We start from the raw sequence: 25,624 nt of genomic DNA, 5'->3' as shown, positions 1-25,624 counted from the left end.
CTTTTGGTTTTTATTTTGTTTTTCGTTAATTTTTTTAATGTTTACTTTTGAGAGAATGAGAGAGAGAGAGCAAGCAAGCGGGGGGGGGGGCAGAAAAAGAGGGAGACAGAATCCCAGTGCAGAGCCCAACGCAGGGCTTGAACCCACAAACTGTAAGATCATGACCTGAGCCAAAACCAAGAGTCAGAAGCTTAACTGAGCCACCCACGCGCCCTGGTTACTTTATTTCTGGTGTGATGGATTTACTGGAGGCAGTGTGATATAGCAGAAAAAGTAACGTGGAATTGAAAGTCAGATAAATGTGGGTTCCAAGAGCTGCTCTACCACTTACTGGGAGTGGGACCTCGGGTGAGTTTTTGAAGCTCTCTGACCCTGTTTCCTCATAGTTGGCATTATGGTGATGGTAAGCTGGCAAATGTGTAAACTTTTAGAGCAGGAAAATACAGCACACTGCCTGGCACATAACAGACACATAACAAAACAGTAAACAGCGTGTGAATCCCATTTGCATCCGTGGCTACATCTTAAATCATCAAACTATGCCTCCCCTTGACTCTTAAAAGATGATGTCATCTCATCATGTGCTCGTGTCATCTGTGTGTACTGGGATACAAGATTATTTACAGCCCAATCGAATGGTAGCTGACTTGCTGGGTTCTGAAAGAGGCGAAGCACAAAGCTGGAGGGAAGGAAGGGCTTTTCCAACCTCCAGAGAGTCTCTCGAGTGCTCCGACTGAAGCAGGTTGCCAGCTACCAAGGGCAAGCAGGTAGCACCATGGTACGAAATGGTACACACATCTTTTTCTTTAAAAAAAAAAAAAAGTTCATAGGAAGGGAGGGAGGGAGACACAGAAGCCGCCGCAGGCTCCAGGCTCTGAGCTTGTCAGCACAGAGCCCAACACGGGGCTTGACCTGAGTGGAAGCTGAAAGCTTAACCAACTGAGCCACCCAACAGGGATCTCGGCGCTGTCATGTCAAGACTCCTCTCCACCAAGAGCCTCAAGTACAGTATAGGGTAGAAATAACTCTGCACTAGGATTAAGAATAATGTGTCTCTTTCCCAGTTCTGTTATTACTTAGTTGTGACCATAAGCAAATCATTTCACCTCTACAAATCTTGGTTTCCCTTCTGTAAAATGGGACATTTGACCCAGATGAGTTTCGTCTTGTTCCCACACATTTTCAAGGCCTCCTGTAGCCAGAGCTCAAGCTATCACGGAACACGTCACCCTCTCCCCAGCAGGCTCCATCTGCTCCGGCCAAGCAAGCTCTAGGCTCACTTATGGTTTCTCCTCGGCTTTGCTCTTCAACGCGTGTGCGGAGTGGAGCTCTCCCTCCCGCTTGCCCCCTCCTTAAGGTCCTTGCAGACTCACCCCGCCCCTCCCCCACTGTGAGAGCTCTTCTCGGACCACCTCCGTCTTCTCTGGCCTCACTGTCCATTTGTTGACACACTGTTTAATGTCTACTTATAATACTTCCTGAACTACTCTGAGAAACACATGCAGGGCGGAGCTCCAAGTCTAATACCATTTCCGTATCACCCAACAGAGCACCACACATTTGGACCCTTCCTTTGCTCTTTTGTAAAAGAGATGCCACCATCGTCCATCTTTTAGAAGTTGTGGGGAAGAAATAAATGAAGTATCGGTGTGAAAATATCCAGCACACTGACTAGAATCAATTAGGGACTCAAATACAAATTTCCTTCTTTTTTGTTCTATTTGGTGATTGATCTTCCCACAACATGTTCTACTGAAAAATGTATTCTTTTGGGAAATGGACATCTATGTTGTGCTAAGCAGGCTAAGGGGGCCATGGGCAAATCCTAATTTCTCCGTAGCTTAGAGTTTTTTCAAATGAGGATAATAGCACCCGTTCTCATCTCTTACGACAGGAGGATAAAGTGAAGTAATACATGAGAAAGCACTTTCTTTTGAAGAGCCACTGGCATTATTATTTTTCATAAGTCCTAGTTTCAGAAAGAAAAATCTTAAAACAACACAAGAGACAGTAAGATGTCAATGTTAACGGGTGATTTGATGATGACTGTGAGAACCCCACTCTTGATATAGACTAGAAATGTCAGAAAGTTGTATTACTGTTCCTTGGGGTAGAAAAGCACAGATACTGAAAAGATTAGGAAGCTTTCTTTTTTGAACGTAATCACCTAGGGCATTACTCATCTCTCATATTGACATACTTTCTAAGGCAAATAATACAATAAATACATCGGTGGGTGGGGAGGTTGTGGGCATATCCATTTGGCAGGGCTAACTGCAAAGTAATTTAAAAAAATAGTAACATTAAAACCTTTGTGTTTATTGTAAGTAAACTTCATCATTATTCTCTTCTGTACTAAAGTATGCAAATGTTACAAGTGGGGAAAGAGAAAAAAATATAGTCCCCCAAAATAAAATGGGGTTGTCTTTTGTATCAATAAAAGTTACCAACATCTATAGGGTGCAGAACATAACGAAATGTAAGAAAGAACCATTTAGAGGCACCTGGGTGGCTCAATCAGTTAAACATCCAACTCCTGATTTTGGCTCAGGTCATGATCTCACAGTTCATGTGGGGCTCTGGGCTGACAGTGTAAAGCCTGCTTGGGATTCTTTCTTTCCCTCTCTCTGACCCTCCCCCACTCATGTTTTTCTCTCTCTAAAAATAAATAAACAAACATTAAAAAAAAAAAAGAAGCATTATACAAGGCAATGGTTAAAACAGATCCATAAAGGGACAAGTCTGTCCCAAATCAATTGTTAAAAAATATGAGAAACACAATTAGGGGAGAGTGATCTTGAGAGAAGGATTTTAGAAGAAAAATATTTTTCTCTCAACAACAGAAAAAAAGGTATCAGGAGATTGGTGACCAAAAAAAAATTAGAACTATTTAAGGACTCAGCTTTCTTCCCACTTAAGAATATAATCACCCAGTCAGGTAGGTAAGTAGAGGGGAGTGGTTGCCATTATAGGAAAAGAGGAGTGTACTGGGGTAGATTTAATCACATTGTGCATTTCTTCCAACATTACGTTTCAAAGTCAGTTAAAGAACACCTCTTCAAAACTGATCACCACTACAAGAAGTCATGTAAAAATGTGTTCTCTCATTTTTCTTTGTTAGACTCCTAACCACATTTTTAAAATATTTCAGCTTTAGGGCTTTAGGCCTGGCTGGTTCTGTCAATAAAGCGTGCAACTCTTGATCTCAGGGTCATGAGTTTGAGCCCCCTGTTGGGTATAGAGATACTTAAAAAAAAAAAAAAAAAAAAAAAACTTTGAAAACTTAAAAAACAAAATAAAAAACTTAGATAAAAACATGCCAGCTTTATTAATTTATATAAATATGCCCTTACCACAATTTGTAATACATTTTATAAGTGACTGGAGGAAATTTCATGCATCGCTAATTCATACATATAAATGTGAAGTTTGCATTAAATGTCTCCCAAGAAAACCCTACCTCCTTACTATTTTTAGAAGGAATAGGATAAAGAAGAGACAAGAGGACTCTCATTACAAAGACTGACCCTCTTAAAATTAAGGCTATTCTGTTCTGAGCATTAATCCACTACTAAAACAACATGGGTACCAGGATTTAAAAAGCCCCAAGTCTGGAAATACTACAATGGCTGATTGGCTTAAAAATAACACGTTAGAACCAGAGAAAATAGTGATTATAAGTGGTTGGCAACATTCCAGTGCTGCTTTTTAGTGCTCTTTTTCCTTTTAATACTCTTTTAAACTCCTTTGGCTACCAATTCTCATCTCACACCATTTTCAGGTTTCTGCCAAACAAAGCAGGATACCCTCCTCCCAAGCGTAGGGAAGACCAAGCAGCCCACTCCCCACGTGCTCCCTGAACCACTAAAACCCTGCAGGCCTGCCTGGTTTGCATACACTAAAATACAAGACAGAACCTTCCTGAAGATGGGCCATTTTATAGTTTTCTCAGGACCCATTATGGCAGTTATTACTTATAATGATATTTTCTAAAAGCCCTGTCACTAAAAGTGGCCTTTTTAAGATATAACATAGGTTATAAAAATAATGCTTAAGCTATAATGAAACTCACAGGAGACATTTCTTGAAAATAAGATTAAGGGGACTGCTTTGACATTTTATTAATTTTGTTAGTCAAGTATAGTTTTTATACAGTTTAAAAAAAGGTTCTTCCAAAATTGTTACCATTAACCATTAACCAGTGGCTTTTTTTGTAAACCTCAGACTGTTTTAATTATTTTGGAGTTCTCATGTTGCTACTTTTCCAAGAGCTTACCATAATGTAAGATCTAAGGAAAGGTTCAGATGATTTTGTGTGTTTTTAGCCCAGAAAGCTATAGAAAATGTTTATTTCCCCAGAGATGCCATTCCTAGCCACCTACAATGCAAGATGCTATTTAGCAACATTTCTTTTAAATAGCGCAACACCTTTAAACAAGATAGGCCTGTGATAATTTAAATTTTAAGTTGAATCAAGGAAAAACAAAATCTATATAATACGCATAAGGCCATGGAATAATGCAACATTGCTTAAGTAAATATATTCATATTTAAATAAAGTTAATGACCATTGGAATAAATACCAACCATTCTTAATCATGGTTTAAGTTTGATAACCAAATTCAAAATGTTGCTACAGTGTGAAATACATCTCACAGACTCACCAGTGCAAAGCTCTAAGCTTTAAATTTTTTGAGAGTGTCAATAAAATCCCCAGGAAAGGAGAATACTGCAACCCTCCTTCAAACATAGATGTTTTAAATCTTGGTTAAACACACAGAATGTTAAGAATGGTATGGTTTTTATTTTCCATAGCAGGCTTATTGACACTTTTTTCTAGTAAAGTTTGAAAATCTGACACTACCTGTCCACATAGAAGGGGAAACAAAACTTGGTCAAAGTCTGTAGAACTTCCTGTGGAAAGAAAGAGAGATAATTTATACATCTAATGGGACCAATAAATCTAGCATTAACCACGGCACACAACCTAGCAACTTTACCCTGAAGAAAGAGGAGACAGATGAAGAAATATGGGCTTTATCAATTACATGGGAGGAGTACGGGCAGTCAATCATGAGAAATAATAAACATGATCAAACTTCATTAAAAATGAAAAATTAATCAAGAATCACACATGGGCGAGCAGCAGGAGCCATGCAGGAAAGCTCTGAAGGGAGGGAGGCGGTTGGGTTGCTGAGTGTTAACACCCCTCCAGGGACCATCTCCAGCCTGACCATATGGATCAGAGTGAATAACACCGAGCCACATGGGTTTGGCCTGGCAGGGCCGCTGTTGCTGGCACCGTTTTTGCCTGTTACCTAGGAACAGAGGGGGCCGGGATTAGACAACGCTTCCCTACATCAATAGGCCAAATCGCAAGCAGAATAGAGAGCCAACTTGACAATAATTATCCCTGAACATCGTCAAGTATGTGTTTTTAGAGTTTAAAACTTCATTTACTTACTTCATAAAGAAGTTGCCATCTCTGGCATAAATTTGTTTTGTAATCACAACACCAGCAATTTTAAGTATGCACTATTTTCAGTTAAATGTCACTACAGTCGGGCACACTTACCTGCTTGTAATTTGTGAAAATCCGAAGCAAACTACCAGATTAGATACCTTTTTACAAATACATAGGTACATAAAACCAAACATTATTCAGGGGAAGTGTACAAAAAGGGAAAAAAAAGGAGAGCAACATTTCGAAGACTTATTCATAAAAGAGAAGCTTCTTACATTAAGAACACCACTATATAAGACACAATACACTCGTGTGTGTATGATGTGTGTGTGTGTGTGTGTGTGTGTGTGTGTGTGTGAGAGACTTTTCCCAGGAGACACATTTCCACATATACGCCATATATACACATAGCTAAACACATATACAAGTAATTAATTATTACTTCCTTCGTAAAATTTTCTCTAGCTTGACTTAATTTAACTGTAGACTTGGACAGCCCACAGTTGGTGCTTATCATAAGTTCACAGACCACTGTTATAAATTTTAAAAAAGTATTCCTCTCATGCATTTGATTTGCTTTTTAACTATTTAAAATCCCAACCTCAAGACAAAATGAAGAACACATTGTTCGGCCATTGAGAAGCTGGTTCAAATTAAAGCAAACCTGCCCATTGCAAATCCTAATCCAAGTGATAAATTATGGATCGGTTTACAAATGTAGCACTTTTCTAACCAATAATAATGAATTATCAATGCTAACTGAATTGATGCTTCTCGCTTCATTTATTTTTAAAACCGGTTCTATCATTCAAGAAATAAACCACATCAATCTAATAACCCACTCAATGAAGCAGAAAGCACATTGACTTGCTCTGCCAGAGCATGTTCTGCCTACATAATTCAACTGAGCATATCCTATTTTTTAATATCATCTTGGACTGCACTGTGTATATCACAGCACTGTTAAGGCATGTCATGAAAGAGTGAAGGCAGAGGAAACTATAAAATGAAAAAGAGTGGGTAAGAATACTTCGGCACGTTCTATGAGGCATCACTGACACATCAGTTAATTCCATAATGTGGCATTCAGAAGTTGATACGTATTGTTTTAAAACTAATCATGCTTAAGTGAATTGCAAAGGCAAATTGAGAATCAGAAAAATGAGCCATTTCTTAGTGCATAACGTATCTGGCAAATATTGGGGAAAAGGTCACGGAAAACATTCATTTCAACGTCTGCGGTCTTAATCCTAAAACATATTCTAACCTATGTACACAAAACTCTTATGATTTACATGCAGAAAGAAATTCCTTACAAATTTCCTTTCACATCAACTTCCAGATACCACAAAGCATCTCCTGACTTCAGTATATGTACTGAGCATCCTTTAAAACTCAGTACCCGGTGCTCACTCACTGCCAACATCAGCTACAAAGACAGTTATCCTTTCCCCTCAGAAGTGACAGGTGCAGAAGTGCTTCTCTACTCTATGCTGGAGTGGAGCTGCCAAAAGGCCTCAAGATTTTTGAAAGAAAGGACCCCCATGGCTCCGAGGAAGCATTGTGCTCTACAGCAGAGTCAAAGGAATCTAATATGCCCAACTTATTACTCACTACAATATAGACACTACTTACCACTTTCTAATGTCATGAGTAATAACCAACCGTGAACTTGTCTGTCAGATAATATTAGAACAAATATCAAAATACTCAATGTAGGCTGGGTATAACCCACCTCCCAAGAGCTTTCCTTTTACCCAAGAAAGCAGTGATAAGTCTAATTAAGCAATAGGGCAGGAGGAGGGGAGGAGGGAAGGGAATATAAGCAAATGTAGGCACATGTTTGTGCATTACAATATGTTTCTTCATGTTTTCGATATTACAAGAGCTTGATATTCCAATTTAAGTCAAACAAGACAGTGGTGTGCTGTCAGAGGAGAAAACAAAAATGAGCATCTACTCTGTGTTAGGCATATTCACACATTATCTCAATCAGAACTGAAAAATCTACGTCTTATTGGGAAGGAGAAAGCAAGCAATGTTTCTTATACATAAAAACTGCTGAAATAGACCAGTTTTCTTAATACTGATTTTTCTCTATATATACACACGTTTAACTACCTTATCGTCTTTTCCAAAGAAAACCACGATTACCTGAATCTGAAAAGTACCACTCCCTAATAGAGGGGGCTTCAAAACCCTGATATGAATATATTTTGAGCATTATATTTATGGCAGAGTATCTTTCAATAGTAACTTTCCTGGCCAAAGTCACTAGGCAGTCAGCAAGCCCTTTTTGCCCTCTCTGTGTCTTTGGCTGGAGAACTTTCTTTGTAAGTGGTAATCTTCCTGTTTTCTCCCGTTTTCCTCTTGCCTACACAAACTCTTTCAGACAACCAGCCCCAGTACAACCTCAACTACTGCCACATAAATCAGATCTTCAAGATGCAGTTCGGCTGATGAAATGTAAATGACCTCATTGCTAAGGCAGGGGGTGGGGAAAATTGTGCCAGCTCTCCAGATCAATTCCCAAGTTTATATTTTCACAAGTCTTTTTATGTACAGTTTGATTTTTTAACATTTTAATGAGCAAAAAAGTGCATCTATAGTAGCCAGTCACCACAGTTAAAGTGCAGGGCATGAACCAGATCCCAGGAGAGAACCAGTCCACCATGTCACCACTGGCTTTAGGACATTCGCCACCTGGTTCCATGTCCCCAGGTTCCAACTCTTTTCATAATCAAAACACTGCTGACATTATAAACCCCAGACGGGATTTCTAAAATCCTTCCCAATCAATATATCCAACACATAACTTATTGGAGACAACACCGAGCTCATTGATTAAGGTGAGTTCAGTAGCAAAGTTTTCAAAATAAATGAGACAAGAACGCAGCATTCAACCCCTTGTGTCACCAGACAATTTATGAAATAGGCAATTTCTAAAAGGGCTTTTCTTCCTAACAAAATCAACGATTCTCCACGTGGGAGGAAAGAAGAGCAGGGGGGTGGGGAGCCACACGGAGGACAGACAGTTGCACAAACCTTTCAGTTACGCACATATCAAACAGCGGATGGCACAGGCTAGTAGGAAAGCAGCAACAGCTAAGAGCTCTGCCCACAAGGAGGTACCAGACCTCCGAGTATGCCAAACATGAAATCAACACACCTAACACTGGATTCCCTTGCACATGAAAATGGGAAAAAGACTTGAGATTCATGTCCGTCTCCTTCGGAGTCATTTCCCCTAATGTGACTTCTCATCTGGTGAGAAGGCCCACTGAGGGGACTTGCTCCTATCTGGATAAAGTAAATCATGTTTTGCTGAAACTGAGATGTGCTCTTAAAAACCTGATAAAGGTTTTAATTTATAATATTATTCATCACTGAATTCTATCTGGAAGCAAAACTTCGAAGACTACATTTGATGCAGTCAACTGAGATTATTAATAATAAGGGCTAAATCAGTTCACCCCGATTTTGGGGTGTGGGTGCGGAGATGTTCGAGATCCTGCAACAGCCATCAATTTGGATGTCGATACTTTGTTTTCATTGCTTCACTGTAACCCATAAACAAAAATTTGTTGTATTCAGCGGATGAAAACCACCAACAGTCAGACACAGACAGTCAGACACAGACACACACAGCCCACAAATAAATGCCACGTGAAAGACAAAAGTGCAGGCTGACTGGAATGTCCACTGGGGTTATAGAATGTTGGGAGATGAGACACAATTTCAATAGTTCAAAAGGAAAAAGGAAATGTGTGCAGGCAAACATTCAAATAAGGGAAATAGACAGCTTGAGTAAATGAATGTATTTTAAAACACGTAGAGCTACAATCGGCCCTTCTGTAGCTTGCTGAAAGCTAATGCAGCAGTTGGTAATTTACCTTTGTCCAAAAGGAGTTAAGGAGAAAGACAGGGAAACAGAATCGGTGAACATTTCCTGAGTTTTTTTATATCTAATTTATTTGTTCGTTTCAAAATGTAGATGTGTGATGAAAAGATCAGTGGAGCTCAAAATTCCTAAAATCCTCTGTTTCAATGTTTAACTTTTTTTTTTTTTAATAGCATGAGGGAAATGCTGACCGTCTAAGTCCTGCAATTGAGATGAGTGCCACTGACTTGAGAAACGCCTTTGATTGATGATCTTAAAACTCAAGTTGAAAGTTAAAAACAGAACACACACAAAATCCAAACGCACAAAAAGCTAATAGAATTTCTACTTTAAGCAATTTCAAGTTAAAACCAGGAACTCCAGTGAAAGCTACCAGAGGTTTTAATGCTTACGTTTGAAAAGGGTAAAACGGGATGGTAAGTTTATTTAGAAGCCTAATTAGCACCAAGTTCAAGAATGTTGACTAGAAATTTCTAAATATGAAAACAGGAAATACGATTTTTTCTTTCTCTATAAATGTCAAACTAAATCCAAGATCCACACTACAGTTACAACCAAACTTTTAAACAATTGTTTCAGTGAGAAAAAATCTTTGCATAAGGGATTTTACAGAAAGGCCTTTCAACACCTAAACATAAAAGCCAGGAAAATTTCTATCAGTGCTGCTCAAATGCTACAGAAGCTGCTTCCTTTCTTTGGTATTTTCAGTATTTACTCCTACCTTACTTTTTTTATATATATAAATGTCAATTTTGAGTTCTATATGTTATTATTATGCTAATTTGTGCAATACCTAATACACCCATTCAATGTTGTGATTCAAAGATAAAATTACAAGAAAGTGCAGAAATTCATTATATTATATAACGTGTTACACAAATTTTTTATCTAAATTATCACGGATGGTAAATACATTGGTAGAATGCTAACAACAGCTGAAGAGCCACCTCTAGAAAACTTTTAAGTATAGATCTTCAGGAATTGAAGTCCGAAAGTAAAATACTAGATCTTATTTAAAAAAAAAAAAAAAAACTAACAAAAATACTTTTTCTTTTTCTATCCCTCTTTTCCTTCAAAAAATTACTTAGAACAAAGTCATTCCCAAATTACAGTATTATGTAAAATCCTCTGTTCTAACATTTTATTTTATTAACTTAAAAGCTTATAGCAAAGAGGTGAAAAGAGATAGCAGTATTTTTAAGGTCAGTAGTAAACACCAATAAACTTCTTGACACTTGCTTCAAATACTTAGAAAATGGACAAATGATTTGGTTAGAATCTCTTACATTAGCATTTGGTGGTACCAGTAACAGAATCCCCTGGACCTAACATTATTACTGTAAAATATTTTGCCTTGCTCATTTCCTTAAACACCTTAAGTCTTGACATCTGAACATTTATGTTATCAATATACCCAAATGGAACAAAGATTGGGGCAAATGGGGGAGGAGGGAATACAAGCCAACACCTGCCAAAGGAACAGGGGCCCAACAGTAAAACTGCAAACATGATTTCACTGAAGAAGTAACTTGCCCTCAGGAAGATACTACTTAAAAAAAAAAAAAAAAAAAAAAAAGAGCACTGATAGAAATAGTATTTTGTAAGCATATTAAAAGCTGTCAGCTTTTAAATATTTTAAATGCACACAAAAATGTGCACAGATGGGCAACTTTTCTGCTCACATTAGTCTAGAAAAAAAATCTTTCATTATCAAGCTCAAAGTCCTTGAATTTTTTAAACTTAATTGTGCCTCTATTTCTAAGAATTCACACCCAAAGGCCAAAGCTCTCCTGCCACCAGTCCTTCAAATCTGACTTGGACATTACACGGGAGGAGGCTCCCAAGCCTCCCTGAGGTCTCACTCCTTTTACAGCACAGGAAAAAGCAGTCGATAATGGGCCCATGCTGAATTCACTGCTCTCCACGTCTCCTCTTGGGACACAAGCCTAGCAGATGTGATAAAAACTGTGTCAGAGAAGTGGCTCTAGTTTGTGCCTTAATGACAACTTAAGCCTCTAAACCAATACAACCAAAGGACTAACAGAACTGGCTGTTACCTCTCTCTCCTGCCAATCTTTGAATATCTCTGAACTGAATTAGCACCTCTACCCACAACATCCCCCGCCACCCCACAAAATCTATTCTAATTTTAAAAGATAAATGAATTCAGAAAAACACGTCGGCGGCACAAGTGTCTGGGCTGTGTGTGTGTGTGTGTGTGTCCTATAATTAAGCCCTAACACGTATTTCATGTAGTTTATATTTTCTCAAGGTATGACTGTGCACTCAGATGTCTTGAGGGACTGCCGGGTTATTTCCTCTGATCACCACCCCGGTAACCGTATTAAACATACACAACTGGTAGATTTACAGTTTCCAAAGAGTGCCTACAGGTCTAAAAATTATTTTTAAATACGTTCAACCATAGGAAAGACCAGTGATATTCTGTGTTACTGAAACGTTCTCATTATTAAAATTGATACAGAAGAATTTTTAAAACTGTGGGTGGTTATACTTTTAAGAACTCTTTGTCTTACCTAATGACATGGTACCGAAAAATAGATTTAAATGTGTACTTCTGATAACATTTTCTAAATTCTATAATTCAGCCTTCAGATGATAGGCCTTTTTACCCAGTATCTTGAAAGCCTATTCAGTCACAATTGCATACCCACTTAATCAGCAATCATTGTTCTGGGATACAGGACTTTGTTGTCAAGACAAGCACCAAAACCTTAAAAAAATTTTTTTTCAGAACTGGCATAAGAAAAAAGTGATCTTTGTCAGACAAGGACAAATTTATGCAAATCTTTTATAAACATTCACAAACATTTATTTAGCTTTTGAAATGTTGGCCTCATTTGAGAGCATGAAAATGAGGGGGAAGTAGGGAAACGCAAAGGACAGCTTAGAAGCTGGCACACTACATAAATATTCAGAAGGAAGATTATAGGATTCATGTTAGGCTGTCTTAGGCTTCTCCAAAGTCCACACAGAATAGCAAAGAACAAAACTAACGAGAAGTACAGCAGATGTTAGACAATGCATCAGCCTCTTTCCTCTCTCACTTGGCTATACTTGGACGCTTTTATATTTTCTTTCAATATGGTTAGGTCATTCAAGGATTCTCCTATAGACTCTGTATTGTGGCTACAGATCTATAAGCTGGAGGTCTGTCAGCTTTCCAAAAGTTTCCAATGAAAAGGCATTATGCAAATTCTACCTCTCTTACCCTCTTTCAGGGGGGAAAAAAGCCTCCAGTATGCAGTCATCGGAGTATTGGAAGCCCCAGCCTTCATTTCTGTATAGCTGTGTTTGCCTCAGGGCCACGCTGCTTGTTTTGACAGTGGATCCCCCTAGATAGTTGGGATTAGTCGAGCTTGTTTAGATAAACTTGAAATCAAGGCCTTCTCTAGGAAGACAGCTAGATGTAGCTACCGAGTTTCCAGCTGCCTTCTCCTTTCATCCCCAAACAACTGGAGATTCGCAGTAGCTATCACAGCCACAGGCTATGTCACATACATAAGTACAAAATTAAAGGCTGCTAAAAGAAGCCTTTGTAAGTCTTAGTGCTAAAATAAGGAATCTGTACTGCTTGGTTTATACAAATTATTCTAGCAATACCAGTATGGAACTGAAATCATCGGTTAACAAGGCATATTAATCAAGGTTCCCAGCTTCTTTGGATAGATGGGATCATAATTTGATAATATATCTAACCTTCTGCTTCTCAGCTCTTGTAGGAGAGTAATCGCTTAAAATGTTGAAAAGGAAATAATAGGCTTTATTTATCCAGTGGCAGGAGATGTCAGACACCATCAACAAACACCGGGAAAAGACTACGAAGATCAAAATGTAAATATCAAATCTGCTTTTGAGCGAGAATTATTTAGCAATTGATTAGACAGGGCCTCAATGAACAGTCATCTCCAATTACAGAACTGTTTCGAATCAACTTTTATTTCCCACAAGTTGCAGACTCTAATAAAATGCGATCAGGAGGACTCAAGAACTGAGGAAATTTATACTCGGAACAGATCAATGCCATCTCACTATACAGACAGAAGCCAGGTGATATGAAACAGTATTGAAATTAAAAAAAAAATTATACCATTTAAATCATTCTCCAAAATCTAATACTCAAGGATTTCTTTCTTTTAAAGCTAGAAACGTCTCTTCAGAGGGCCAGCAAAATGTAAACAAAGAACACAATTACACATATATGTTTTTTTCTACTTTACATACCTTGCTCTAACATGTGGATGCCAGTCTTTACCTGACTAGGCTAGGATAAACTGTAAACACCACAACAGTACCTGAATTGATGTAAACACTTTTCAGAAGAATTCTAGAAGATGCCATACAGTGCAGAAAGCCTTCTACCCTCTGACCACACTACCAAGTCACACAAGGCAGTTATCAATCAAGTGTTGACTGACCAATGAAAACATGTTCTCATAATTCAACAGCTAAGTCATTACTGAAAAGAAAAGCTTGAGGCACCCGAGTGGCTCAGTCAGTTAAGCGTCCAACTCTGACTTCGACTTCAGCTCAGGTCATGATCTCAATGTTTGTGAATTGGAGCCCCGCATTGGGCTCTGTGCTGACAGCTCAGAGCCTGGAGCCTGCTTCGACTTCTGTGTGTGAATCTCTCTCTCTCTCTCTGCACCGCCCCCCCCCACACATACTGTCTCTGTCTCTCAAAAACGAATGTTAAAAAAAACAAAGAAAAATAAAAGAAAAAGTTTATGACATGCAAGACATTCTGGAACAGCAATCATCAATTTGAGGTTTTCCTATGGAATTTTTGGTTCATTTCACTTACAACTTACCAACTAAAGAAGGAGTCAGTAAACTTTTTCTCTAAAGGGCCAGATTATAAATGTTTTAAGGCTTTGCAGGACACTTATGGACTCCATCACAGATTCTTCTAGGGCTTTTATTTATTTGTTTGTTTGTTTGTTTTAATAACTCTTCATAGGAGTGCCTAGGGTTGCTCAGTCAGGTAAGTGGCCAAGTCCTGAATTCGGCTCAGGCATGATCTCAGTCATGAGATTAAGACCCACCATCAGGCTCCATACTTGAACCTGGAGTCTGCTCAAGATTCTCTCTCTCTCTCTCTCTCTCTTGCTCTGCCTCTCCCCCTGCCTTGCGTTCTTTCTTTCTCTAAAATAAAAATTAAATTAAAAATTAAAAGGAAAAAAACACTTCATAAAGGTAAAAACCACTTTAGCTCAAAGGCCACCCATAAACCACTTGGAAGCAGTACGTGGCCAGGTGTTTATAGTTTGCCAGCCCCCCAATCTAGAAGTTTCTGGAAGGTAAAATGACCATGCCAACCATATTGGCTCTATGGTGATCCATCAATTCACACATGGTTAGCACTAAATGGCCAAATATCTACTGCATTCCAACATGCTCTCTTTTTAGAAAATTATGTTAAAGACAAAAAACAGAAACAGGGGAACCTGGGTGGCTCAGTCACTTAAGTGTCTGATCCCTGGTTTCAGCTCAGGTCATGATATCACAGTTCATGGGTATGAGCCCCATGTTGGGTTCCACTTCTGAGTCTCATCCTCTCTCTCTCTCTCTGTGCCCTCCCCTGCTCATGCTCTCTCTCTCTCTCTCTAAATAAAAATAAACTTAAAGAATTGTTCAAAACAAAACAAAAAAAAGAAACAAAGAATTACAAACCAACCGTGATTCCACTATTCAAAATTCACAACTGTTTCGAGGCACAAACCCTTCAGAGAAAAAATTCCTCCTTAAATTAATAGTTCACTATTATTACAGGTAAGGTTGGGGATTTTCTTAACAGATAGACTGATGTTCTCTGGATCATGGACAGCTCTTCAACTTGAGAATTATTTTGTCTACAGTATCACAAAGAAAAAAACAGTATTAAAAGAACCTTTCCTAGTGCTTTAGTCGCCACTCACGCAAATAACACACCATGGACCCAGCGTACTGTCAGACACAGAATGTACTACGGTCTTCTTACTACTCAATTTCTGGCCTTTCTTTCACCCTCTTTCCCTTAAGTATATTTCCCAGGATTTTATCTTCTTCCTTCTCACTCTGCATTCTCCTCCGTCCATAGTCCATTTCCGCCTTACTTCCAATTATCATCACTCTGTAAAGGAGTCCGATTCAAACCTTCACTTCTAAGACTGCATCTAGCACCAGGCTCTATTCCAACTGCCTTTCAGACATTTCTGCTTCATGTTCCTCAGTACCTCAAGCTTAACGTGTTGAAAATCCAGACTCATCATCTAGGTCCCTGGAACACCACTGCTCGCTCAGCTCTTTCACCCCATTGAAACCAGAAAAGAGCTCAGACCACCATAACTCCTCACTGGGGGATGGACGATCCATTTGTATGACTTAGATTCAAGTGATTTGCCATGGTTGTTGAATTCTGAAATAACTCTGTGAAGAAAAGCTTCCAACTCCTTAAAAGCTTCCCCAATGTTAACAAATAAGAAAAGAGACACAAGAGGGCCCCTGGAATCAAGCGTATTTCAGCCATCTTAAAAAAGAAAAGGGGTATTTTTCCCTAAGCAGGATGATCTTTTAGAACCAATGTGCTAAAGGCCCCGTCTGCACGGAGCTTGTGATCTGGCTGGAGAGATGCATGCTTTGCAAAGGAAAAATGGACACAGAAGGTGACTGTGGCAGGAGCTATGAAAGAAGAGAGTGCTCTACGACAGAATGACAGGGGCTGAAATTAGATGGAAGGGTCACAAAAGGCATCTCAGGAAGAGGCCTTCCGAGCTGGGACATTAGGAACGAGTAGGTATTCACCAAAGATTAGAAGAAGAACAGGGAGAGAAAGGCAAAAAAAAAAAAAAAAAAAGGTAAAAGCATGAGCAAGAACCATTGAATAAAAACCCTGGGCACATTCGAAGAACCGAAAGCAGCCTGGCACATTGAAGCAGAGGCAGGCGGGAAAGAGAACGCAAGAAGATGAGGTTGGACAAGAAAGCAGGGGCCAAATCATGAGGGGCGTTACAGGGCATGTTAAGGAGTCTGGATGTTCTTCTAGAGCACTGGAAGTCACTAAGAGGGTTTGAAGCCTTTACATCCCATTGGCATGCCGCTTTCTAACTTGGCCGTAACCTGCAAAGTCTTCCAGATGTGAGGGGTTCAGAAGCTATCCTCACTGAGCTCTTCACCTGAGCTCCCACGCCAATCCTGCTATCCTTCCTAGCATGACACTGACCATACTCTGGGGACCCTACATTTCCACAGGAGAGTAAAGACACATGCTGGGTGCCTGCCAGGCCTCTGAGAAGGAAGAGGAGCCTCACACAGGAGCCTTAATGATAACCCAGCAGCATGGAGAGGGACTGTGGTTGAAGAGAACAAAAGATGTGCAACAAATTTGAACACAGGTTCTACTTAAATCTCTCTTGAGAACATGCTCCTGATAATCTGATATTTTTTCTGAGATTCCTAAAATCCACTTTCCTGCACACAAAGAAAGCAGACTCTTTACTGCGATAACCTGTTGTATACCATCGCACCTAAGAAGCCACTAGTTGTTCAGACTATTATCCTTCAGTACCACTAGGGGATAAAATGGCAGTAAATGATATGCCATCCACTTGAAGATGCATCCCAATTTCAGAGATGTGAAGATGTGAAAACGTGTGCATCCTAGAACTGACGGAATGTATGTATTTACAGATCTGTCTTTCCCACTAGACTGGGCTAAGAATGCTAGGGATGACACCCACTGCCAGTGTCTAGTGGAGTATCCAGCACAGAGGAAACTTCCAGTGAATGATGGTGCTGAAAAATGACCGGGTGATACTGTGGGGATTTAGAAGAAGAAGAAGAAAAAAAAAAGCATTAACTGAGCACTTGTTATTGTGAAGCACTGTGCTAAGAGCCTACATGTCTTCTTGTGACCTTCATAGGAAACTGTGAGACCAACTGGGCCAAAGGAGACTGGAATTTACCAGAGAATCAACATTTATTCTTGATACAGAAAATGAAAGGAATGGAAGAAATGATTAAAGTTTATATAAATGTAGTATCAGTCATTTCTTTCAAAAGTTTACCATTTGTGCCCAATAAACATAAGGATTATGTATATAATTCAAGGGCACCTGGGGGGGGTCAGTCAGTCAAGTGGCCAACTCTTGGTTTCGGCTTGGGTCATGATCTCACCATTCATGAGTTCAAGCCCCACATCTGGCTCTGCACTCACAGTGTGGAGCCTGCTTGGGATATTCTCTCTCTCTCCCTCTGTCTGTCTGTCTCTCTCTCTCTCTATCCCTCCCTCTCAAAAGCAAATAAATAAACATTTAAAAAAAAGAATTATGTATATAATTTAAAGTATCTAATTGACCTATGTAAGTCTCTTCTGATTCAGCCTTCATTATGTTCCTCATATACCAATGGTCATCTGCTCTCTGGAGAGGGTAAAGTGACAAGCAGAAGGAGAATGACAAAGCAGCTAATACGTGTCACATTCTGTGCTAGAAGTTTTACATATGCTCAACAATCCTGTCAGTAATCTTATGTATTAAAAAGATTATCAACTCCTTATGCACGAACGGAACCTGGTTTTGGGTAGAACAGTGAAATAACTTGTCTAACTGCAAGTAGACTGAATGGACAAGCTAACATTCAAACCCAAGTTCATCTATCCCTGGAGCTTAAGCTCTTCCCACAATTCTCAGCTTGCTGCTTTGTTGACTCCAAATGAGAGTCTCATTCTTGGTCGCTATTTGATGAGGAGTCTGTCTCCACAGCTGCTAACCACTCGCATCGCCACAGCTCTGCAGGGGGGCCTCCACGCCTAATGAGGCCTCACCTTCCAATAGTAGCAGTGGAGTGAGAGATTCAGGTTGCTGGGTCACAGGCTCTTTGGTTAGGGGAGTGTCACATGCCAGCTTGCCCAAGACATCCTGGTTTGCTCATGATTTCTGTGTCATTACGGTGCCCATTACACTCTCAAAAGTGTCCTAGATCAGAAGCTATGGTCACCAGAGTCTTAGAAGACCATTGCTTGTCTGGAGGGTAGCGAAAGAACAAACGGCTGTTCTATCTGCCTTGCAATGGGCAACTGGGGAGTGATGTTAGAATAGTTTTTTTTTATCACTTAACTCTAGGCTCTTTATCCATATTAAAAATCTGTCATTCTAGGACTTAATGCAATGCCAGACATCAGAAAGTACATGGAAACAGGAAAATCTGCTCTTTGCTTCATTTTCTACATGCTACATCAGATGACATTTCTCGAATTAGACTAATACAGGTATTGTGTATACACTGTGTCCACTTCTCCTGCCAGTTCTACAAAATTAGTACACTTCCTATTTTATAGATGAAAAAATAATACGCTGAAAAAGTAAAGCCTTTGCTCAAAGTGACCTTTCCAAAGCCAGACCTCCTATAACATGCGGATACTTGCCTTCTACTTTTCTTTAGCCAAATGTACAAAAAAATATTAAAGAGCACTTAAAATTTGTAGAGGGGATGATAATTATTAAGATGGTGCCCGACTGGGTGGCTCAGTCGATTAAGTGTCCAACTCTTGATTTTGGCTCACGTCATGATCTCACAGTTCATGAGCTCAAGCCCTTTGTTGGGGTCTAGGCTGACAGCTCAGAGCCCACTTGGGATTCTCTTTCCCCCTCTCTCTATGCCCCTCCCCCAGTCATATTCACTCACTCTCTCTCAAAATAAGTAAACTTTAAAAAAAAGAAAGAAGTGAGACATGAATAATACAAAGATTTTCGCTGCCATTAAATCTGTTTATTATAACAGATTTATTTTAGAAATTTAGAAACAATTTACCAGAGGTTTAGAGCTCTGGAAATGTATCTGGGAGTTTGGGAGAGTTCTCTGATAAAAATGATGCTCTCAACAATTTACAGTTTACACTTCCAAAACCAGATGTTACTAAAGAGGCATCATATTTGAAATACATTCAAATACAAGAACCTAAAAAGCCTCTGCTAGGTAAGATAGGATTCAATAAATGTAGGTTTTGGTTTGTCCTACCTCATTCAAATTCTGAGCCCAAGATCACAGTGAGAACGTTATTCAAATAATTGTTTATTATTATATATCAAATATTTGGAATACAAATACACACAGTACCAAGTCCTAGAGATATGGACAGGCAGCAAGTAAGATTCCCTGACTTCCTGCCTAGGGGAGGGAGAAGATACATAAACAAGTGCATTCAATAAAGTGTGCTGGGTTTGCTGACAGAAATAAGGAAAAAGGAAGGAATTGTCAAATTCTACCAAGGGGATGTGGAAGACTCCTCGGAGGTGGTGACATGACCTGATTTTTGAGAGATGAGTCAGTATTAAACAAAGTGCTGGATAAGAAATAGTCCAGGAATAAAAGCAACATGAAACGGTATTATTATCACGTTGGTGATATTTCACATGGTTGATATATAAGTAAATGACTTTGGTAAACTCGATGCTCTTTAAAAGAAAATCTCAATTCTTTTATAAGTACCTTTTCATTTCTAGCCACCAATTTCGGCCTGCAAATACATACACACACACAACAGAGCAGTCCAAAAGTCTGGGCTTCATGCTGGTTCACGTTTGAAATGTGAAACTGACCAAAGTTAGACAGTCTGTAATTATGGTAGCCACAGGACTCTTAACTCGACTGCATGTAAGCACTTACAAGATGAAAGCTAACACAAAAGTACAAATCACTATATGCAACAAAAAGGGCTAACTTACAAGGACAGTGGGACCCATTACTAAATTTCTGAGGTTTTGAACACGGAAACTCTCAATATAGATTTCATGACAGAAATAAAATAAATTAAAAACAATTAGTTGTTTGAAACCCCTTTACCACCAGTAAAAGAGTTTCCACATTTTCAGTACATTTTAGAACATAAATACTCAGAAACTGTTTCTGATTGTATCTCTTCATCTCTACTTGACAAAGCACTCTCTCTTCCTTTTGCGACTTCTCTAAGTTTTGCTCTGGAATAGCACAGGTTTAGAAAGGAAAGGTTTTCCAGAATCCTTCTTAGGGCCTGTCAAATTCTAGAGGCAAAGGTCATCACATATAACCCTAATACCCAACAAAATAAAAGTACCCCAAACCGGGTTAACCTGCTACCTTAAATCTGCCCCTAGAAGGAAAAGGAACTACAGAACTATTGGTTATTAAGACACCTGTTATCATTCTAACTGCTCTTACACATTTCAAAATCACTTAACCCTCACAAAACTCCCATGAGGTCTTTACTCTGATTATCTCTAGTTCATAAATGAGGAAATGACATCCCAAAAAGGTAAATCCCAATAATGACAGAGCTGGGATCAAATCCAACCAGTCTGGCTCCAAAGTCCATGTTCTTCATTACCACTGTCAAGGCCCTATAGTCTCCTTCCTGGTATCTGGACTCCTTAACAATTATTTCTGTGTATTACATACTTCATATTCACAATTATTCACTGCCCCGTTATTTATCATAGCTGCTGAGAAGAGCCTCTAATGCAGACTGGAGTCATTCCTATACATGAAGAATTCAGATTGACAGTCAATAATACAGTGTAAGGAGTCAATGCTCCAAGTGCTCTCCCAGCACTGAGATGGAGTGACTAATGAGTCAGGGCAAGTTTCACAGAGAAAGTGATATAAGCAGGGCAATTAATGCTGAACAGAAGTATACCTAGGGGACAAAGGGGACCTTGAGGAAGGTGTCTCAACCATAGGAACAGCTTGTGCAAAAACAGAAGTGGGAGAAAGCACACCATGCTGGGAAACAGTGAGGTGTTCTGCACCTGCTTATAAAGGGAAAAGTGGTAGGAAACCAAGCTGGAGGTCAAGTCAAGGTCAGGCTGTGAAGGGCCTGAAATCCAGGTTAAGAAATTTGGAGTCAATCTTGAAGGCACCAGGGAACCATCAAGAGTTCTGACTAAAGAGAAATGGTATGATTTGATGTAGGTTTTAGAAAACTATCTTTGGCCACCTTATGGAAGGTAGTGATTATAAGGACATTGGGTTGTGGGCCTTTAGGAAGAGCCCACAGAAGAGAAGTTGAGAGTTGAATGCAGAGGGAAATAGCACACTAGGGAGACTGGAGGGCAACTCAGGAGGGATAATGAATAAGACTGGATGACTGCAGACTTGCCCTACAAGTAACAGACTGGTTACATGAGGCTGAAGTTAAGATTCCGACTACAGCTCTCCAAAACAGCCACAGTCCATTTAGTTATAATCATGGAGTTACTCACCAGAAACAAGACCATCCAATAGTATTCACAGATGTCTAAAATTTAGTGGGGCTTTTTTGGAGCCAGAAGAAAATCAGAAGAACACTTCTAATAAGAATGTGTAAGTAAGGATTGCATAATTACCATTTCCTGGCGTTAGATTCAAGTAAGTAGTAGTACAACGTAGCTGCATAGCCTGGCGCGCTTTCAGAAAGAATAGCTCAGAAAGAATTTGTCTTTTTAATGAGTTCCTTCTATATAACTGTAACAGCTGGGGAGTGACCAAATTGGGAAGAAATCTTCAACTTAAAAGAAAAGCCTTAAGTCAGAAAATGTATCAATTTTTCAACTGAATTCAGCTACATGTTTAAGGTTTTGAAATACAGTTTTCATTAAGAAGCCAGTCCAACCCTATCCCATTCTTAAATTCACCCTTTTCTGGAAATGGGGAGGCGGGGGGGACTCATGATATAGACATGACAGGATAGCACCTCTTATATGCAAGGTGGCTTTTTCTTCAGCAAACACTTTAAAAAAAAAAGCATGAACTTTGAAATTAGTTCAAGGTGATAAACTTGACCTGTAACAACACTGGAAGAAATAAAAGCAATAAGTGACAGGCTTTTTGTTGTTGTTGTTTTTTAGGATTATTGTTTACCCATCCATGAATCTTTACTCGAAAAAACAAAACCAAGACAATCATCGAAAACAGGACACTCTTAAACATATACAAGGAAGCAGATGTTTAATCTGGATTGCATTTATACATCTGCAATCTATCAATGGATCATTTCAAAATCTGTAATGTGGTCCATCAAAATGGCTACATTTGATGGCCATCGTGGATACTGACGCACTACTTGAAGGAGGCTGCTTCAGCAGGGTGCTTTGTTGCTATTATGCTAAACAATCACCTCCTAGGGTCTAAAGAGATTGAGAGTTTATATCTGTGGATGAGAAAATTATATTTCCATCTACAGTTCCAGACTGCCACGTTACTAAGAAATATGGAAACTGACCTTTCTGAGCAAGAGGTGGAAAAAATCCATAAATCAACAGTGACTCTTAGAAAAGCACATCATCTAATACAAACTTACAAGATGATCTTCTTTAAGAGTAGCTTCAAGACTTTCCAGTTGGGTTTCTCTGTACCACTCATTAACTTTACTGCCTTCTACAGGTTCGTAACACAAAGGACAAGAAATTACAGGCATGTGATTAGATGGGTGCATCACTACCCAAAGGTCTTAGTTTTCAGAGGCATCCCCAATTTCTGGTATTTTGCCATCCAACAAAACATTACCCTTGTAGCCTACTAGACAGTCAGGTCCTTCAGGGGAAGGATGGAATCCACTTCTTCTCCCTTCATTACCTGGTACGGTGTCTGGCTCACAGTCTGCAGACACTACACTTATCAATCACTCATTCAATTAACGCATTAAAATCAAATCTAGTCTCTCAGACAGTTTCTGCCATCAAAGACACAAAGGGAAAATCAGAAAATGTAGCCACTTATAAATTAGCCTTTTAAAGGTCAGCTCATAGAGCCATTTTAAAGTGTGATCCATTTGACCCTTCGGATGAGATTCAAATGAATCAATAAAGTCTGTCCCATGTATATGGTGTCATAAAAAGTTTCCAGGACCAAATCTGAACTCACTATTTAAAGTGGGTCAAATCTGAGGAGACTATATGAGCAGATTGGAAGTATGACAGCACCCACACCTTGGAGAAGAATGAGGGGAGAAAAAAGAAGCTCAGGTTTCCAAGTGAAATGGGATATACCCACATCTGATCCCATTCTTTGGGGACTTGGTGAATGCAAGGCCCAAAGTCTCAATTCCAATATAAAGATTCTATAGCGTAGACAAGTCGCTATAGAAAGACTGGCAGAATCTTTCTGGAATCAATGTCACATTTTATGCAAACCAGGTATACTGCTGCTTATGGTTCTCTAGCTAATAATAATGAGAAAAATCAAATTTTGTCGTGGTGAATAGTACACATGTATGTCAGTATGAGACTTCCTTTCATAGTAACAGAATGTGTATGTGTATAATGTCAGTACACATTATATAATGTCAGTATGAGACTTCCTTTCATAGTAACAGAAAATTTAGGAGCTGTGGACTATATCTGTAATTTTCTTATTAGTATTCAATGAATTAGGGCACGAACAAGTTTTAAATAGAAATGTTTCATCCCTGGGTTATCAAGATTTAGAAAAAAGCAACACAAAAGTTTTTAAACACAGGAGCTCACCAAAGGAACAGAGGCCCACACCAACGTACAGGTAGTAAGTCTTGATTAAGTACTATCTCTGTGGTCTTTGTAATCAGAATCTTCCAAACCATTTACATAGGTTATACTATGAATAATTGTGAGCTCAAGAAATGTTTTCTTTAGAGCATACCTGAAGTATGAACAGATGAAAACTCCATATTTAAGCAATTACACACAACTCACAAATGCCGATTTCCATCACAATTAGCCTAAGTTATGCAACATATTTTTGTTCCTTTTTAGTATATAGGTGATGTATGTTTTTATAATTTGCTTAACTGCCTATAGTGAAATTTTAAAATCACACAGACCATATAAAACCATAAAAGAAAGGGCACCTTTTTATTTTTCCCAATGTACCATGTTTCTACATTGCTTATAGAGCTTGTACAAGAAACACTGTTAGTTTCTATATAAAGATTTCCATAAAATTTTTATGGTTTCTATAAATGCATAAAGATTGTTGGTTTCATTATAACCTCTGCTTCAGTGCCAGTGGAAAGAAAAATTACCTGCAACTCTAAACAGCAAACTATAAAAATAGGGTGAGTAAGTGTGCTCAGACCTCTATTCAAAAACCTCTAAGACACTGCCAAAATATAGATGAGCACACTGGAGAAGCAACTTCTAGCTCATGTCCCTCTAAGCACTACTCTTGGAACAAACAGGCTGTAAAAAGTGCAACTGTGAGAACAAATTATTAATTCTTCATAAAGATAAACATGTTTTAAAATGGTAATTCTTCATAAAGATAAACATAACTAACATGTTTTAAAATGGTATGTGTAATGCATATTACACTTGACATATTACGTCTGTTTATGAAAATCTTCTGATAGGTTACCATAGCTTTACTCCAAATTATCCCATAGTACATGTTATAATTACTAAAGGTTCTTTTTAATCTGAAAAAGCATATAATGTTTTGAAACCAAAGATGTGATTTTGATGAGAATGGTTGACCATAATTTGCTAACATGTTAACTATCCTTTCCTCCCTTAATTCAATTAGTATTCATTAAAACTACACTAATCACAATGAGTAAAGTTTTACCAATTATTTCCATAATTATGAATGAATACAGTAAACAGAATAATTATAAGTCTACTTAATTAAGTACAGGCTATTTCCAGCAAAAAAAGGATATTCATGTTTTGTATTTTATTTTTAATGCTAGAATGGCATGCTGATATCTTTGAGAACCAATTCTGGAAATGAAAAATAATCTTACTGTGATTCTGTCTTTTTTTAACAAAATTTTCTATGGTACAGGTTTTATTGAGAACTTTGTTATCTAAACCTATAGTGAGAGACTGAAAAGAACCTGGTTTAAGCTACCAAAACCAAAGTGACTAAAATATCATATATATGATTTGTGAATCTTAACACCCCCCCCAAAAAAAATTTAGACTACTTCATATTATGTTTAGGGACACAATTTTTTTTTCATTTAAGTAAGTTGTTAGAAGATTTTTTTTTTTTAATGCAGGATTCTTTTCAAGTCAGGATCCTATCAATGTTGATGTTTTAGTATTTAAACTAGCTAAGCATTAAACAAACAAAAGCAGATGAATAAATAATGTGAACTCTGAAAAGCCCTTGCTTTTGCCTTTTGGTTTGTTTCTCCATTTTCAAAAACACAGGGATTGCATGTTTTTCCAGAATTAACAAAGCCTATACTTTCAGGTTTCAAGATAGCAGGCTTACCAGATTTTAAATGAAATATTGAGTGCTACAGTGATTTAATGGTTTTAAACCAT

General features: G+C 38.6%; 1 protein-coding gene across 2 annotated transcripts in view; it reads right to left on the bottom strand.

Annotated features, from left to right (window-relative positions):
- The window catches only part of DENND1A (DENN domain containing 1A), a 452,638-nt gene that overhangs the window by 337,641 nt on the left and 89,373 nt on the right, over positions 1-25,624 (bottom strand). For both annotated transcript variants that reach the window (XM_029920022.1, XM_029920020.1), the window contains exon 3: positions 4,865-4,914. The gene's annotated coding sequence lies outside the window, so the exon portion shown is untranslated. The remainder of the gene's footprint in view (positions 1-4,864; positions 4,915-25,624) is intronic.

The sequence above is a fragment of the Suricata suricatta genome, chromosome 13, assembly GCF_006229205.1.
Source record: "Suricata suricatta isolate VVHF042 chromosome 13, meerkat_22Aug2017_6uvM2_HiC, whole genome shotgun sequence".
NCBI lineage: Eukaryota > Metazoa > Chordata > Mammalia > Carnivora > Herpestidae > Suricata > Suricata suricatta.
This window is presented reverse-complemented; position numbering and strand designations above follow the sequence as displayed.